The sequence below is a fragment of the Haliotis rubra genome, unplaced genomic scaffold (assembly GCF_003918875.1).
Source record: "Haliotis rubra isolate DU_JTF1 unplaced genomic scaffold, ASM391887v1 Scf186, whole genome shotgun sequence".
Lineage (NCBI taxonomy): Eukaryota > Metazoa > Mollusca > Gastropoda > Lepetellida > Haliotidae > Haliotis > Haliotis rubra.
This window is the reverse complement of record NW_025765847.1, coordinates 1,589,168-1,608,206: the sequence shown is the minus strand read 5'-3', so window position 1 is coordinate 1,608,206 and position 19,039 is coordinate 1,589,168.

The window sequence follows — 19,039 nt, the reverse complement described above, 5'->3', positions numbered from 1 at the left end:
TCACAATTGGCAAAAATGCAAGACCAAATACACTCAAAATAAGAGGTAATCACTCAAAGACATTTCCTGTATTGTAAAATATACTGATGAATACATGGGGAAACTAAATGTGCATATATACTATGTCATGACTGTAGATTCTGCAGACATTGGCTGATAGCAGCATGAGTATGATTACTTGTCATGTAATATAGTGCTTTTCACCCATTTTTAGTAACTTATATATTCCAAATATTCTGCCATTGAGGCCAAGGTTGGTAACTGGCATTCCATATTTTCCACTATACAGTTAGACCAATATGATTTAAAATAATGGAAAAGAATAATGTGTACTGGTTATTGTGCTATGAACCAGTGTTGTAACAAAATTCCATGTCATGTAGAATCACATGCCTATGCCATTGATTAAGTTTAACTTTTCATTGGTAAGCATATTTTTCATGGAAACTGGAGTAGTAGGGTAACCTAGTGGTTAAACTGTTGACACTTGTCACACAGTCACTGAAGGCCCGGGTTTGATTCCCCACATGTGTGCAAAGTGTGAAGCCCATTGCTGCTCTCCCCAGCATGATGTTGCTGGAATATTGCTAAAAGCGGTGTAAAACCCAACTCTCTCACTTGGAAACCTTTGCTATATACACTGAAAATCTAATCTCCTACATCCATCGTCGTATCTTTACTGTCAAATCAATATCATGGCTAAAAGCAGAAATCTTCCAAACCATTCAATTTGTGCTTGCTTTATCCACACTTAAAAAACAATAAACAAGTTTTATAACTATTCTGCAATTTTATTCCAAAGACATAATTCCTCATAACATATCAAACATTCTTTGCATTGCCCAGATGCGAAACCTGAAATAATACTGTAACAGTATCATCTTGAATACAAATGTTCTTTCATGGTCACTCATCTAAATTCTCACTGAATTATCTGAGAGTCCCAAGATGTCACAAGACTTTCCACAACACCTTGCTGGTTACAAGCATTTCCTGTTCCAGCAAGTGTCCAAAGGATGTTGTGTAGGGCTTTAATATGTTTTATAACTGTATATACAACACTTCAATGACTTGCTGTTTCTTCATTAGCAATGTATATTGCTTGACCACCAGATGTTAAAAGAAATCTGAAGATCTGTTTCAGTTTGTGTTGCTCTTGATGTCAATGGTAATTGTGGTGATAAAGAAATCTATTCCTCCTTCTTTCTCCTCTTAAAGATGTGCATCTGTTCCAACTGAAAAAAATACATAACACACGTGAGACCAAGTATGATATACTTAATAAAATGTAAACAGTTCCTTACAATGTTGACATCAAGATATTATTGATAAATTAAGCATGTGGATGTTATGTTTAACTGAACATGCTGCACCATAACCAAATGCTAAATGGGGTTGTAATAATATATTAATCAAGCTCATATTACAGAATACATTTGTGAGAGACACCTATTCAGAGCTATTGTTATCAAAGAGTGGATATAATACTATAATCATCATTGTTTACGCGCTATTAAATTATTATTTAATTCATTACATTTATTTTTTTAGAATTACACCTGGATTTTTATTGCACATTAAGTTATCTTCTGGATAATTCCAACTGCAAGATACTTTATTTATTAACACAGTTTTGTGGGTACATTTTACCGGATACCTGCCTGCCATATTTTATTAGGTCCCCTCTCCGGAGGACAATAAAATACCACTGTAAGATATCAAATGCAATCAAACGATTCACCAATCTGCACACATGTCAACTCCACCCTTACTGTGCGTGCCATGCTTAAACAATACCAGCCTTTAAATGAAAACAAAGAAATCCATGTAACAAACTTACCTCGACTAATGAATGGGCCAGCCTGAAGACGACGCTGTGACAACTCTGCATCTATTTGGCAAATATCCACGTGCTATTCATGCAACATTGCCTTAGTGCTTTAGCAGTCCATAGTCTGTTACATGGCATAGGTTTCTAATTCACACAGCCAGTGTCGAGTATGATTATCCACGGCATACCCTATGTAACAGTGTTATCGCCATTGAGGAAAAACGTTGTTTGTCACCGGAAGTACTAAACAACGTAATCTCTCGCGAAGTGCCGTGACCTACTTACGGGCCCTATTAGGCGGTCGCGCAATTTGGCACCACAACTGGTTCTTGCGTAGTCGCTTGTCACCGGAAATCTAGTAGCGGAAGTAGCGCCTCGCGAGACTTACGGGCCCTATTGTATGTAACTACGACGGTGAAGAGATACACACCAAAATAACTAACACCTTTGGCAGTCACTCCTGGGAGTGGTTTACGCACAACGTTGAGATATAACAGCTTGATACAAGGTAAATAGAAGCGTTCGATCGTTTAGTTTCTTTCTGAGCGGTGTATTTGATTTAGATAAATTAATAGCAGCCGTTGAGGTAGCACAGCCACAGCCGACCTCCACATGAAGCCTCCACTACTATTTGTTTTCCCTGTGTTCCCAGAGAAACACCTGGATTAACACGTTCTGTACCATACGTTAACGCTCATCTCTTGTTTTAGGAACATTTTCTTGTCAGAACAGATATATATGATTAAAATAAAATGTTATTTCTTCAAACTGGACTAGAGTTCTCATCGCCGGACATGGTACACATTAACAGCCATCTTTGACCATATAATTACACACGTTATCTAAACCATTCTAAGGAAAACCAAGTTCTATGGATAGTCAACTTCTTTATTGCAATAAGTGCGACGTTTTTACGGTGTAAGGTACTAACACCGTTATCAAACGTGGATAACTTGCTTGATAACGGTGTTAGTACCTACACCGAAACCGATAACTTGTTTGATAACGGTGTTAGTACCTACACCGAAACGGATAACTTGTTTGATAACGGTGTAAGTACCTACACCGAAACGTCGCACTCATTGCAATAAATAAATTGACTATCCATAGAACTTGCTTTTCCTTCATCTGTACAACTTCTAAAATGCCTCTCAAAGAAGTTAAAACGTGTCTAGGCTGAAAACAGACCCTGGAACTAGAAACTTCAGGTCACAACATACCCATAAAACCCGCGTGAGATACGCCATCATCGATCATTGACCATTTCTGGCTTCTGGTAATTGTAGTCACCATCAGTCATGGATGTATGTTTCGTGTAGCTTAATTTCGGGAAACTAAGGGTTGGAACTGTTCCCTCGTGTCTACCATTTCAAAAGCTTTAATTTGGTCTTAAATGTTATGACCTTGATCGATCAATATTTTAGCAAAAGTGGTATGAGTCTCTTTGAAATCTTGGTAAAAGAGCAGCTCGACTGTACCTCAAAGTGGCCAGGTGTGAACACTGGCTGGTGCTGTTGGAATACTGCACGACATGAAAGGGAGGTTGATTGTTGAGAAGTTGAAATCATCCCTTTTGTCATTCAGCCTTGTGTACAGTTTTTAGACACTTTGAATCTTCAATCATAGATCTAAATATGAAAAGCTGAGGCGGTCTCCCTTCAGTTCAGATGGGTAAATCAGTGAGAGGGAATTGGCTCATTGGTTATTGAATGATATTACATCATCGATATACCTGAAGCTTGAGTTACACTTCTTACACAAATTACCTGTTTTCAATTTGCCAACAGGAGCAGAAATTCGGATCCATATACAGCATACAACGTTATAGATGACACCTTCTTGTTTTATTGCATAGGGCGACGTTTCGATGTATATTCTTACACGTTTAGATTAATAACGGTGTAACAATCTGTATGGAAACGTCGCTCTATGGAATAAACAAGAAGTTGTCATCCATGAAGTTATATGCTTCATGTTTGACTCACCAACTTCTAGAATACCGATCAAACAATTGATTCATACATAAACATAAAGAACCAGATCCGCAAGGAGGGGAGCACAATTGGTGGTGCCCTTGTCGAAATGTTTTACCTCTAATTCTAACAAAGGTCTTATCAATGGGAAAGACCAAAATTGGATATGTATGTATGTATGTATGTATGCATGCATGCATGCATGCATGCATGCATGCATGTATGTATGTATGTATGTATGTATGTATGTATGTATGTATATATGTATGTTCACCTCGTTTGTTTACAAATGCCTCATGGATCAAGGAATGACGTTTTCCCTAAGTTTGTTATGTGGGATAGTGGTACATAACGTTGAAAAATCAAATGTTTTGACAGAATGGAACTCTGAGATTGTAAAGATAAAAGCAGGTCTTTGGGGTTTTGAGAATCTACATGGTACTTATTCCGCTTGTCTCAAATACTTTCTGTGAATATCTAGAAAGTCCTTCCTTGGTAGTATTAAGGGCTATGGTCGATCTTTGAGACAGGGATTTGGTGGTACATTTTGCTGGACCCAGTAATACAAAAGACATGTTTTCAGGTTAAGAGTCGAACTAAAAGTTGATTGCACCGTTGAAAAGGACTAAGTACGGAATGGTGATTCTGATGGGCAATGGAGAAGGTTTGAGTCATGGTATGGACATCTTGACGGTCTTGTTGATTGTCTTTAAGAAATAGTAGGATAACCGCTGAGAGGAGTTTTGTTCAGATGTTTAGATTCCCGTTTACCAGTGGGGTTATTCTGATGGTTAGGTACATGGTGTATCTTGACACCCTGGTCTATATTGACACCCTGATCTATCTTACTTCCTGATCTATCGTTTCACCCTGATCTTCTTATCACCTGGTCTATCGTTTCACCCTGGCCTATCTTACTCCCCTGGTCTATCTTGACACCCTGGTCTATGTTGACACCCTGATCTATCTTACTTCCTGGTCCATCGTTTCACCATGATCTATCTTATCACCTGGTATATCGTTTCACCCTTGTCTATCTTACTCCCTTGGTCTATCTCGACACCCTGGTCTATCTTACCCCCTGGTCTATCTTGACACCCTGGTCTATCTTACTCCCCTTGGTCTATCTTGACACCCTGGTCGATCTTACTCCCCTTGGTCTATCTTGACACCCTTGTCTATCTTACTCCCTTTGGTCTATCTTGACACCCTGGTCTATCTTACTTCCCTTGGTCTATCTTGACACCCTGGTCTATCTTACTCCCTTGGTCTACCTCGACACCCTGGTCTATCTTACTCCCCTTGGTCTATCTTGACACCCTGGTCTATCTTACTTCCCTTGGTCTATCTTGACACCCTGGTCTATCTTACTTCCCTTTGGTCTATCTTGACACCCTGGTCTATCTTACTCCCCTTGGTCTATCTCGACACACTGGTCTATCTTACTCCCCTTGGTCTATCTTGACACTCTGGTCTATCTTACTCCCTTGGTCTATCTTGACACCCTGGTCTATCTTACTCCCTTGGTCTATCTTGACAACCTGGTCTACCTTACTCCCTTGGTCTATCTCGACACCCTGGTCTATCTTACTCCCCTTGGTCTATCTTTGACACTCTGGTCTATCTTACTCCCCTTGGTCTATCTTGACACCCTGGTCTATCTTACTCTCTCTCTTGGTCTATCTCGACACCCTGGTCTATCTTACTCCCCTTGGTCTATCTTGACACCCTGGTCTATCTTACTCCCCTTGGTCTATCTTGACACCCTGGCCTATCTTACTCCCCTTGGTCTATCTTGACACCCTGGTCTATGCTGACACCCCTGATCTATCTTTACTTCCTGGTCCATCGTTTCACCATGATCTATCTTACCACCTGGTCTATCGTTTCACCCTGGTCTATCTTACTCCCTTGGTCTATCTTGACACCCTGGTATATCTTACTCCCTTTGGTCTATCATGACACCCTGGTCTATCTTACTCCCCTTGGTCTATCTTGACACCCTGGTCTATCTTACTCCCTTTGGTCTATCTTGACACCCTGGTCTATTTTACTCCCTTTGGTCTATCTCGACACTCTGGTCTATCTTACTCCCCTTGGTCTATCTTGACACCCTGGTCTATCTTACTCCCCTTGGTCTATCTTGACACCCTGGTCTATCTTACTCCCTTGGTCTATCTTGACACCCTGGTCTACCTTTCTCCCTTGGTCTATCTCGACACCCTGGTCTATCTTACTCCCTTGGTCTATCTCGACACCCTGGTCTGTCTTACTCCCCTTGGCCTATCTTGACACCCTGGTCTATCTTACTCCTTGGTCTATCCCTCGACACCCTGGTCTATCTTACTCCCCTTGGTCTATCTTGAGACCCTGGTCTATCTTACTCCCCTTGGTCTATCTTGACACCCTGGTCTATCTTACTACCTTGGTCTATCTCGACACCCTGGTCTATCTTATATCCCTTGGTCTATCTTGAGACCCTGGTCTATCCTACATCCCCTTGGTCTATCTTGACACCCTGGTCTATCTTTACTCCTTTGGTCATCTCGACACCCTGGTCTATCTTACTTCCCTTGGTCTATCTTGACACCCTGGTCTATCTTACTCCCTTGGTCTACCCTCCTGACACCCTGGTCTATCTTTACCCCTTGGTCTATCTTGACACCCTGGTCTATCTTTACTTCCCTTTGGTCTATCTTGACACCCTGGTCTATCTTACTTCCCTTGGTCTATCTTGACACCCTGGTCTATCTTTACTCCCTTGGTCTATCCTCGACACACTGGTCTATCTTACTCCTTGGTCTATCTTGACACTCCTGGTCTATCTTACTCCCTTGGTCTATCTTGACACCCCGGTCTATCTTACTCCCTTGGTCTATCTTGACAACCTGGTCTACCTTACCCCTTGGTCTATCCTCGACACCCTGGTCTATCTTACCCCCTTGGTCTATCTTGACACTCTGGTCTATCTTACTCCCTTTACCCTATCTTGACACCCTGGTCTATCTTACTCTCTTGGTCTATCCTCGACACCCTGGTCTATCTTTACTCCCTTGGTCTATCTTGACACCCTGGTCTATCTTACTCCCTTGGTCTATCTTGACACCCTGGCCTATCTTAACCCCTTTGGTCTATCTTGACACCCTGGTCTATGTTGACACCCTGATCTATCTTACTTCCTGGTCCATCGTTTCACCATGATCTATCTTACCACCTGGTCTATCGTTTCACACCCTGGTCTATCTTTTACTCCCTTGGTCTATCTTGACACCCTGGTATATCTTACTCCCTTGGTCTATCATGACACCCTGGTCTATCTTACTCCCCTTGGTCTATCTTGACACCCTGGTCTATCTTACTCCCCTTGGTCTATCTTGACACCCTGGTCTATTTTACCCCTTGGTCTATCCTCGACACCTGGTCTATCTTACTCCCCTATGGTCTATCTCCCTTGGTCTATCTTGACACCCTGGTCTATCTTTACTCCCCTTGGTCTATCCCTTGGTTTGACACCCTGGTCTATCTTACTCCCTTGGTCTATCTTGACACCCTGGTCTACCTTTCTCCTTGGTCTATCCCCGACACCCTGGTCTATCTTTCCCCTTTGGTCTATCTCGACACCCCTGGTCTGTCTTACTCCTCCTTGGCCTATCTTGACACCCTGGTCTATCTTACTCCCTTGGTCTATCCTCGACACCCTGGTCTATCTTACCCCTTTGTCTCATCTTGAGACCCTGGTCTATCTTTACTCCCCTTGGTCTATCTTGACACCCTGGTCTATCTTACTACCTTTGGTCTATCTCGACACCCTGGTCTATCTTATATCCCTTGGTCTATCTTGAGACCCTGGTCTATCCTACTCCCCTTGGTCTATCTTGACACCCTGGTCTATCTTACTCCTTTGGTCATCTCGACACCCTGGTCTATCTTACTCCCTTGGTCTATCTTGACACTCTGGTCTATCTTACTCCCTTGGTCTGCCCTCGACACCCTGGTCTATCTTACTCCCTTTGGTCTATCTCGACACCCTGGTCTACCTTACTCCCCTTTGTCTATCTTGATACCCTGGTCTATCTTTACTCCTTGGTCTATATCGACTCCCTTGTCTATCTTACTCCCTTGGTCTATCTTGACACCCTGGTCTATCTTTACTCCCCTTGGTCTATCTTGACACCCTGGTCTATCTTACTCTCTTGGTCTATCCTCGACACCCTGGTCTATCTTTACTCCCCTTGGTCTATCTTGACACTCTGGTCTATCTGACTCCCTTGGTCTATCTTGACACCCTGGCCTATCTTACTCCTTGGTCTATCTCGACACTCTGGTCTATCTTACTCCTTGGTCTATCTTGACACCCTGGTCTATCTCGACACCCTGATGTATCTTACTCCTTGGTCTATCTCGACTCCTGGTCTATCTTACTCCCTCGGTCTATCTTGACACCCTGGTCTATCCTACTCCCCTTGGTCTATCTTGACACCCCTGGTCTATCTTACTCCCTTGGTCTATCTTGACACCCTGGTCTATCTTACTCCCTTGGTCTATCTCGACACCCTGGTCTATCTTACTCCCCTTGGTCTATCTCGACACCCTGGTCTGTCTTTACTCCCTTTGGTCTATCTTCATACCCTGGTCTATCTTACTCCCTCGGTCTATCTTGACACCCTGGCCTATCTTACTCCTTTGGTCTATCTCGACACTCTGGTCTATCTTACTCCCTTTGTCTATCTTGACACCCTGGTCCATCTCGACACCCCCTGGTCTATCTTTACTCCCTTGGTCTATCTCGACTCCTCTGGTCTATCTTACTCCCTTGGTCTTTATTGACACCCTGGTCTATCTAACTCCCCTTGGTTTATCTTGACACCCTTGCCTATCTTACTCCCTTGGTCTATCTCGACACTCTGGTCTATCTTACTCCCCTTGGTCTATCTTTGAGACCCTGGTCTATCTCGACACCCTGGTCTATCTTACTCCCCTTGGTCTATCTTGACACCCTGGTCTATCTTACTCCCTTGGTCTATCTTGACACCCTGGTCTCTCTTTTCCCTTTTGTCTATCTTGACACCCTGGTCTATCTTACTCCCCTTGGTCTATCTTACTCCCCTTGGTCTATCTCTCGACACCCTGGTCTATCTTACTCCTTGGTCTATCTTGACACCCTGGTCTATCTTACTCACCTTGGTCTATCTTGACACCCTGGCCTATCTTACTCCCTTTGGTCTATCTCGACACTCTGGTCTATCTTACTCCCCTTTGTCTATCTTGACACCCTGGTCCATCTCGACACCCTGGTCTATCTTACTCCCTTGGTCTATCTCGACACCCTGGTCTATCTTACTCCCTTGGTCTATCTTGACACCCTGGTCTTCCTCTACTTCAGTGCTATGGCTAGCATCATTAGAATCTCACAAACATGCTTGAACCTGTGAGAGAGTGAGGTCACTGAAACCCGCACCATCTAGCATCATTGGATCTTTCTACCTCAGCTGAACAAACCCCGACACCATCATTTGAGAATGAAGGGTTCTACCTCGAGAATATCCGAGGTTCACTCGATCCGAGGCATTAATTCTACATTGACAACGCCACAGAACAATCGGCGTGGAATCTCTGCACTAACTGATTCCATAAAACGTTGAAAGGCCAAACATCGATGGTCATCATGCGAACTGACCATGGGCTATTTGCTAGGAATATACTGAGTGGTGAAAGGGCATAATGCTTTCAACTGGTTATATTTTCTGCAATCATGCATAACAAATACGATAATTGCGTTGCTATGGAAATACAACTGCTACTGTTGGATCCGGCTGTTAGATTACACAGTAAACATTTAATGGCAGAAGTCATTAAAAGGATTGCTTCGTGTTACGAGCATGTTTGATTTAGTTCGTTGTGCTGAATCATGGCTAATCCTGCTCTCATGATTCGTCCGGATTCAAACTTTCTCTTTCAGTTCAATCTTTATCGTGTTTCTAATTTTAGAAACAGTTGACAAGGGAGAATCCTCTGTCTAATATACATATTACGTTACATTGGAGTGTTGCGATATAAACAGATAAATGATATGGAAACACTTTACACCGGGACTACTGTAGTGTTAAAATGATATGGATACACTTTACACCGGGATTACTGTAGTGTTAAAATGATATGGATACACTTTACACCGGGACTACTGTAGTGTTAAAATGATATGGATACACTTTACACCGGGATTACTGTAGTGTTAAAATGATATGGATACACTTTACACCGGGATTACTGTAGTGTTAAAATGATATGGAAACACTTTACACCGGGACTACTGTAGTGTTAAAATGATATGGATACACTTTACACCGGGATTACTGTAGTGTTAAAATGATATGGATACACTTTACACCGGGACTACTGTAGTGTTAAAATGATATGGATACACTTTACACCGGATACTGTTACAAAATGATATGGATACACTTTACACCGGGACTGTGTTAAAATGATATGGAACACTTTACACCGGGACTACTGTAGTGTTAAAATGATATGGATACACTTTACACCGGGATTACTGTAGTGTTAAAATGATATGGATACACTTTACACCGGGACTACTGTAGTGTTAAAATGATATGGATACACTTTACACCGGGATTACTGTAGTGTTAAAATGATATGGATACACTTTACACCGGGACTACTGTAGTGTTAAAATGATATGGATACATTACACCGGGACTACTGTAGTGTTAAAATGATATGGATACACTTTACACCGGGACTACTGTAGTGTTAAAATGATATGGATACACTTTACACCGGGACTACTGTAGTGTTAAAATGATATGGATACACTTTACACCGGGACTACTGCAGTGTTAAAATGATATGGATACACTTTACACCGGGACTACTGTAGTGTTAAAATGATATGGATACACTTTACACCGGGACTACTGTAGTGTTAAAATGATATGGATACACTTTTACACCGGGACTACTGCAGTGTTAAAATGATATGGATACACTTTACACCGGGACTACTGTAGTGTAAATGGCCAACCCTTGTGTAACCTCTGCTCAACAACATCACAGTGTCTGACATATATGGCAGGAGAATGTGTATTGATGATCAATCTTCCTCTATCTCTCAGATCACCAATGGCAACAACTATCTTGAAATCAGCTCTAAAGACATGTCTCTGTCTTCCAGTATACCCAAACTGACTATGTACTTGTTTTAACTGTGTATGCATAGAAATGAATAGAAATTATGTTCTAGATTTTTGTGGTTGTATGTTGTCGACTAGGTAACAGAAATATAAAACTACCTGTCACCTACCTACGCTTCGCAAACCCTAGCCCGAAGTGAACCATTATACAGGGTTAATATTATCTATGAGAACTAATGGCATGTTCTCATCCACAGCGCTGGATATCAGCTTACGATGCTCGGGATAAATAAGTAATGTTTATAGCAGAGGTGGTACGTGACCTGTTGGGCAATCCATATGATCAATAGGCAAGGCGTTAATGTGCTCTCACGTCATTACCAGCTGGCAGGGAGTACGAGTTACGTATCTCAGAACATGTTCACAATCAGTAACGGATGTGAACCAAGGGACGACTAAGTTTCTAATGTTAGTTATGCTCATCTGTCAACAGCATTGTTTACATTATAAATCCTTCCGATGGACCCAGTTTAGTGTTGAATTACAGACAGTCTATCTACGTACTTCCTGTAGCGTATTACAGACAGTCTATCTACGTATACTCTGTAGTGTATTATAGACAGTCTACGTACTTCCTGTAACGTATTACAGACAGTCTATCTATGTACACTCTGTAGCGTATTACAAACAGTCTATCTATGTACACTATGTAAGGTATTACAGACAGTCTATCTATGTACACTATGTAGCGTATTACAGATAGTCTATTTATGTACCCCCTGTAGCGTATTGCAGACAGTCTATCTATGTACACTATGTAGCGTAATACAGATAGTCTATCTATGTACACTATGTAACGTATTACAGACAGTCTATCTATGTACACTATGAAGAGTATTACCGACAGTCTATCTATGTACACTATTTAGCGTATTACAGACAGTCTATCTATGTACACTATGTAGCGTATTACAGACAGTCTATCTATGTACACTATGTAGCGTATTAAAGACAGTCTGTCTATGTACACTATGTAGCGTATTACAGACAGTCTATCTATGTACACTATGTAGCGTATTACAGACAGTCTATCTGTGTACCCCCTGTAGCGTATTACAGACAGTCTATCTGTGTACCCCGTGTAGCGTATTACAGACAGTCTATCTATGTACACTATGTAGCGTATTACAGACAGTCTATCTATGTACCCCCTGTAGCATATTACAGACAGTCTATCTATGTACCCCCTGTAGCGTATTACAGACAGTCTATCTGTGTATCCCGTGTAGCGTATTACAGACAGTCTATCTATGTACACTATGTAACGTATTACAGACAGTCTATCTGTGTACCCCCTGTAGCATATTACAGACAGTCTATCTATGTACACTATGTAGCGTATTACAGACAATCTATCTATGTACACTATGTAGCGTATTACAGACAGTCTATCTATGTACACTATGTAGCGTATGACAGACAGTCTATCTATGTACCCCCTGTAGCGTATTACAGACAGTCTATCTATGTACCCCCTGTAGCGTATTACAGACAGTCTATCTATGTACACTATGTAGCGTATTACAGACAGTCTATCTATGTACACTATGTAGCGTATTACAGACAGTCTATCTATGTACACTATGTAGCGTATTACAGACAGTCTATCTATGTACACTATGTAGCGTATTACAGACAGTCTATCTACAGACCCCCTGTAGCGTATTACAGACAGTCTATCTGTGTACCCCCTGTAGCGTATTACAGACAGTCTATCTGTGTACCCCGTGTAGCGTATTACAGACAGTCTATCTATGTACCCCGTGTAGCGTATTACAGACAGTCTATCTATGTACACTATGTAGCGTATTACAGACAGTCTATCTATGTACCCTATGTAGCGTATTACAGACAGTCTATCTGTGTACACTATGTAGCGTATTACAGACAGTCTATCTATGTACACTATGTAACGTATTACAGACAGTCTATCTATGTACACTATGTAACGTATTACAGACAGTCTATCTATGTACCCCCTGTAGCGTATTACAGACAGTCTATCTATGTACGCTATGTAGCGTATTACAGACAGTCTATCTATGTACACTATGTAGCGTATTACAGACAGTCTATCTATGTACACTATGTAGCGTATTACAGACAGTCTATCTATGTACACTATGTAGCGTATTACAGACAGTCTATCTATGTACCCCCTGTAGCGTATTACAGACAGTCTATCTATGTACCCCTGTAGCGTATTACAGACAGTCTATCTATGTACACGATGTAGCGTATTACAGACAGTCTATCTATGTACCCTATGTAGCGTATTACAGACAGTCTATCTATGTACCCTATGTAGCGTATTACAGACAGTCTATCTATGTACCCCCTGTAGCGTATTACAGTCTATCTATGTACAGACAGTCTATCTATGTGTACCTATGTAGCGTATTACCCCTGTAGCGTATTACAGACAGTCTATCTATGTACACTATGTAGCGTATTACAGACAGTCTATCTATGTACCCCCTGTAGCGTATTACAGACAGTCTATCTGTGTATCCCCTGTAGCGTATTACAGACAGTCTATCTTTGTACACTATGTAGCGTATTACAGACAGTCTATCTGTGTATCCCCTGTAGCGTATAACAGACAGTCTATCTTTGTACACTATGTAGCGTATTACAGACAGTCTATCTATGTACCCCCTGTAGCATATTACAGACAGTCTATCTATGTACGATATGTAGCGTATTACAGACAGTCTGTTTTTGTACCCCCTGTAGCGTATTACATAGTCTATCTATGTACACTATGTAGCGTATTACATACAGCCTTTCTATGTACACTATGTAACGTATTACATACAGTCTATCTATGTACACTATGTAGCGTATTACAGACAGTCTATCTATGTATCCCCTGTAAAGTATTACAGACAGTCTATCTGTGTATCCCCTGTAGCGTATTACATACAGTCTATCTATGTACCCCCTGTGGCCTATTACAGACAGTCTATCTATGTACCCCCTGTAGCGTATTACAGACAGTCTATCTATGTACATTCGGTCTATACACATACTGCAGACGTATTGCAGACAGTCTGCGTACATCCTTTATGGCACTTCTGGGTCAACGCCCTGCCTGTTGGTTCACAGGACTGGTAAACGTCTATGGTGAAACCTGACTCCAGTGACGTAACTTAATACTGGTATGTCACGTTAAACCTGACTCCAATGACGTAACTTAATACTGGTATGTCACGTTAAACCTGACTCCAATGACGTAACTTAATACTGGTATGTCACGTTAAACCTGACTCCAATGACGTAACTTAATACTGGTATGTCACGTTAAACCTGACTCCAGTGACGTAACTTAATACTGGTATGTCACGTTAAACCTGACTCCAATGACCTAACTTAATACTGGTATGTCACGTTAAACCTGACTCCAAGTGAAATAACTTTAATACTGGTATGTCACGTTAAACCTGACTCCAATGATGTAACTTTAATACTGGTATATAAATCTGAGTTCAAGTGAAGTCATTTTAATACTGGTATATCACGTTGAACTTGACTGCAAGTGAAGTAACTTTAATACTGGTATATAAATCTGAGTTCAAGTGAAGTCCTTTTAATACTGGTATGTCACGTTAAACTTGACTGCAAGTGAAGGAATGCTAGCATGAGACGTTAATTTCAAACTTATTTGGTTTTATCATGGACATTACACAGTCTGTACTCAGCTCCGTGTTTTGGCAATATCACCATCGAGGGAAGAGGACGATAATGTACCAGAGAACCCTTACAGAACCTATTGTCAATCAACGTCTGTAACCTATCAGGAACCGCTCTATTAACAAGATGACGATAGTTAGATGTATTCCAGGGAATGATGGGTTATACACACTACAGTCCGATATATCCCTATAACCGTATTACCATCAGTATCTGCATGTTTAGTGTGCTGTAAAGCCGTATATCCAGAATAACTAACGATCAGCGAAAATGTCTAAAGCAGAACATACCTGTATCGTGTGTGGAATCTCTGGCGAGTGTCAGCGACTGCAGCAGCTTCTGACAGTGCTCCTAGCTCCCTGTCCATACATGTATAAAATATGACCACACGTACATCAGCAATTAAGCATGTACCTGATATGTGGTCAGCCGGGGGCCATCTCAAAATCTGTGCCTTAATCTTGTCGCCTACATTTAATAGATTCGTTACAAGTTAGTATTTTATGGTTTGGTATATTTGCCCATCTTCGGGAAATCAACATGATATTTTCGTGGAAACATGTGGATCCATGCTATTCATTGTTTGAATACTATTTTCTTCGAACATTTCTTCCACCAACTAATGAGTGAGGAGCCGGTATGCCCGGATGAACAAATGACCCCTATTGGTGTTGATGTTATTAAATATTTGATATCAAATATCATAAGTATAAACCTACTGCTGCACGTAAAGATAAGTATAATAGTTTTGTTTGTATTTATTCTCGGAACAGAAGACGTGTACAAGGTGATTGCAACTCCCATACCCTTACACAGAGCTACAATAGTCTTAGCACTAAATCGCGTTGTGCATGTGCGCCCGGAACAGATGACGTCAAGAAACCCAGTCTGTGAACATGATCCTGCGCAAGCACAAAGAGAAACCAGTCAGAGTGGTGAGCGGTTCACTGCATAACCGAACATCAGTTATCTAGAGAGTGAGTGAGTGAGTGAGTTTAATTTTACTTCGCACTCAGCAATATTCCAGCTATATGGCAGCGGTCTGTAAATAATCGAGTCTGGCCCAGACAATCCAGTGATCAACAGCATGAGCATCGATCTGCGCGATTGGAAACCGATGACATGTGGTAACCAAGTCAGCGAGCCTGACCACCCGATCCCGTTAGTCGCCTCTTACGACAAGCATAGTCGCCTTTTATGACAAGAATGGGTTGCTGAAGACCTATTCTTCCCCGGATTTTCACGGGTAAGTTATCTAGAGATCTCGAAAGACGTTCAGTGTTGTGTGAATGGAATCAAAACCTCCTGGTTTGCAGTGAATCGTGGACTAAAACAAGGATATACCTGGAGAATAATGTTCTAGATAGACAGTTATAACTTTCTTGGTTTACTTTTTACTGAACTTTACTGCTATGTCCCGGGCGGCCGATAAATCAGCTATTAGAGCTTTAGGCCTCTAAATATCTAAGTATAAAAGTTGTTTGATAGTCATTAACAAGTTAGTTGGGCAATACAACACACTTGATATGGATGTGCAACTTCTTTATTATTTACACACGACGTTGTAGTGGTTAGAGCGTCCGCCCGGAGAGCGGAAGGTCGCAGGTTCGATCCCCGACCGCTTCATACCAAAAGACGTATAAAATATGGTACTTGTTGGTCCCTGCTTGGCGCTCGGCATTAATGGGTAAAACAGGGACTGGTCGGCTCGGAGTCAGTATAATGTGTCTGAGTGGGGTATTCATGCTTCACTGCGGCATGGTATCTCAGTGGGCTAGCACTATAAAACCAGCTTCAGTCTGGGCTAGTACAAGCCGCCGCACATACACATACACACGCATGCACGTCGTCATATGAGCGAAATATTCTCAAGCACGACGTTAAACCCAATTTCACCTCACCTCACACACACGACGTTTCTGGGCTAATACTTACTTGCCCCTTCCTCAGGTGAATTCACACTGATGAAGGGGCAAGTATTATCTCAGAAACGTCGTGTGTAAATAATAAAGAAGTTGCACTTCCATATCAAGTGTGTTGTATGAAGTTTAAAAGTGTTAGGAATATACACTAAACGTTAAACGAAACGTTTCCCTCCTTCCTTAAGGACGGAGGTACCTATCTTCAGCTGGCGCTGTGATGCGTGGACAACCACTTCTTGGTCTGTCTACGGTGATCCCAGTCTGTCTGAAGCCCCGAATAAGGCTTATAACCGTGATACGATGGCATCCGAGGGCGTTGCCAACAGAATTGTATGTCGACCCCATCTGCACCATTACAGTGGCTCTTTCTCTCTCTTCAGCTGTTAATCGTGGCATATTTCTCGTACTTGTGTATCATATCATGCATTCTAGCCTCTCTTTATACCCTGTAGAATCATTCTACATGTGAAATGGATGCAAATACTGCTTGAATATTGCTACGTTTTGGCGAATGAAATTGCTATGTGTAAACAGAAAATGGAAAAATGTTACTTTGCAAGCAAAGATAATTTTGGATGTTCCTAAAAATATTTTCACAATATCAAAGACACGTTTTACCTGTTTTCATTAATGCAAATCAGCAGAAAATGTTTTAAAAGACTGAAATCATAGAAATGATTATTATTCAATTTTACACAGTTTACAACAATTGTTTCTAAATCACTGTTATTGGTTTTATTTCGGCATGGACGAAAGAAAGACAATTTAAATCTTCTGAAAAAGATGCAAAGCTGTTTTGTTAAGCTTTCTTGTAAACTTATACCTTCTAAAATATCTTTATGAATGTAGGAGGGTAACGTTTCTTTTGGCGTTTAGTGTACATTTTAGTACTTTAGTACTTATTAAAAATTATATAACAGTATGGTTTGGTCTGTGTTAAGCTATGGTGCGGCTATCTAGGGTGCTTGCGATATATACTCATGCCAATAATGGTTGTCACCCCCTTCAATTTTTTAATTGGAGGGGTGTGGGTGGGGGGTGAGGTGTGTGGAGGGTTGGGGTGGGGAGAGGGGTGACAACCGTTATTGGCATGAGTATATCAGAGGTAAATGCAGTGCATCACAGGGCCATTCGCTATTTTATGGGACTTGAAAATACGTCCCCAACGTTGCAATTAATCTGTCTGTCAATTCTATTACCCATCGCCCGGCTGCTGAGCCAACGTCTGTCAATTCCATTACCCATCGCCCGGCTGCTGAGCCAACGTCTGTCAATTCCATTACCCATCGTCCAGCTGCTGAGCCTACGTCTGTCAGTTCCATTACCCATCGCCCGGCTGCTGAGCCTACGTCTGTCAATTCCATTACCCATCGCCCGGCTGCTGAGCCAACGTCTGTCAATTCCATTACCCATCGCCCGGCTGCTGAGCCATCGTCTGTCAATTCCATTACCCATCGCCCGGCTGCTGAGCCAACGTCTGTCAATTCCATTACCCATCGCCCGGCTGCTGAGCCAACGTCTGTCAATTCCATTACCCATCGCCCGGCTGCTGAGCCAACGTCTGTCAATTCCATTACCAATCGTCCAGCTGCTGAGCCTACGTCTGTCAATTCCATTACCCATCGCCCAGCTGCTGAGCCTACGTCTGTCAATTCCATTACCCATCGCCCAGCTGCTGAGCCAACGTCTGTCAATTCCATTACCCATCGCCCGGCTGCTGAGCCAACGTCTGTCAATTCCATTACCCATCGCCCGGCTGTTAAGTCTACGTCTGTCAATTCCATTACCCATCGCCCGGCTGTTAGGTCTACGTATGTCATTGTGATTGCTATCACCCATCGCTCAATTAATTGAAAAGTTCATTTCATGAAAGCGCTCACTTGGTTACATACATGGTGCATAGTTCCAATGTTTGTAGCAGTAAACAAATCCAGGTATCATGCTTCACAATTACGGTAGTAAAGTTATAAATATACATTGCATAAAGTTTGAACGTTTGCTGTCGTCCGACATTAAGATTGTGATACGGTATGAGAGATGGTTTAATCACAATTGAGAGGGAATGTTTATGTCTTTCTATATGTGTTTGACTGTAAATATATATATATATAATGGATGCTACATTTCAACTACATTACAGTCGGGTTCATGTGTTTGTAAACAAGTCATAATATCCGAATCAACACTAACGTGGCTCTCTAAACGTAACGCGTGTTTGTATTGGACAAACTGGGAGTATTGTTTGTACACATACTGACCGCCACACACTCAGCTGTTCAATCAGTGTAGATAAAGACCCCCTGACAATGTGTGCTCTGGACAGTTAACGTGGCTTACACGTGAAACATTCATGGCGCTCACCGTACACTTGCGTAACATACCTTGTGCTTATCTTCTTCAGCT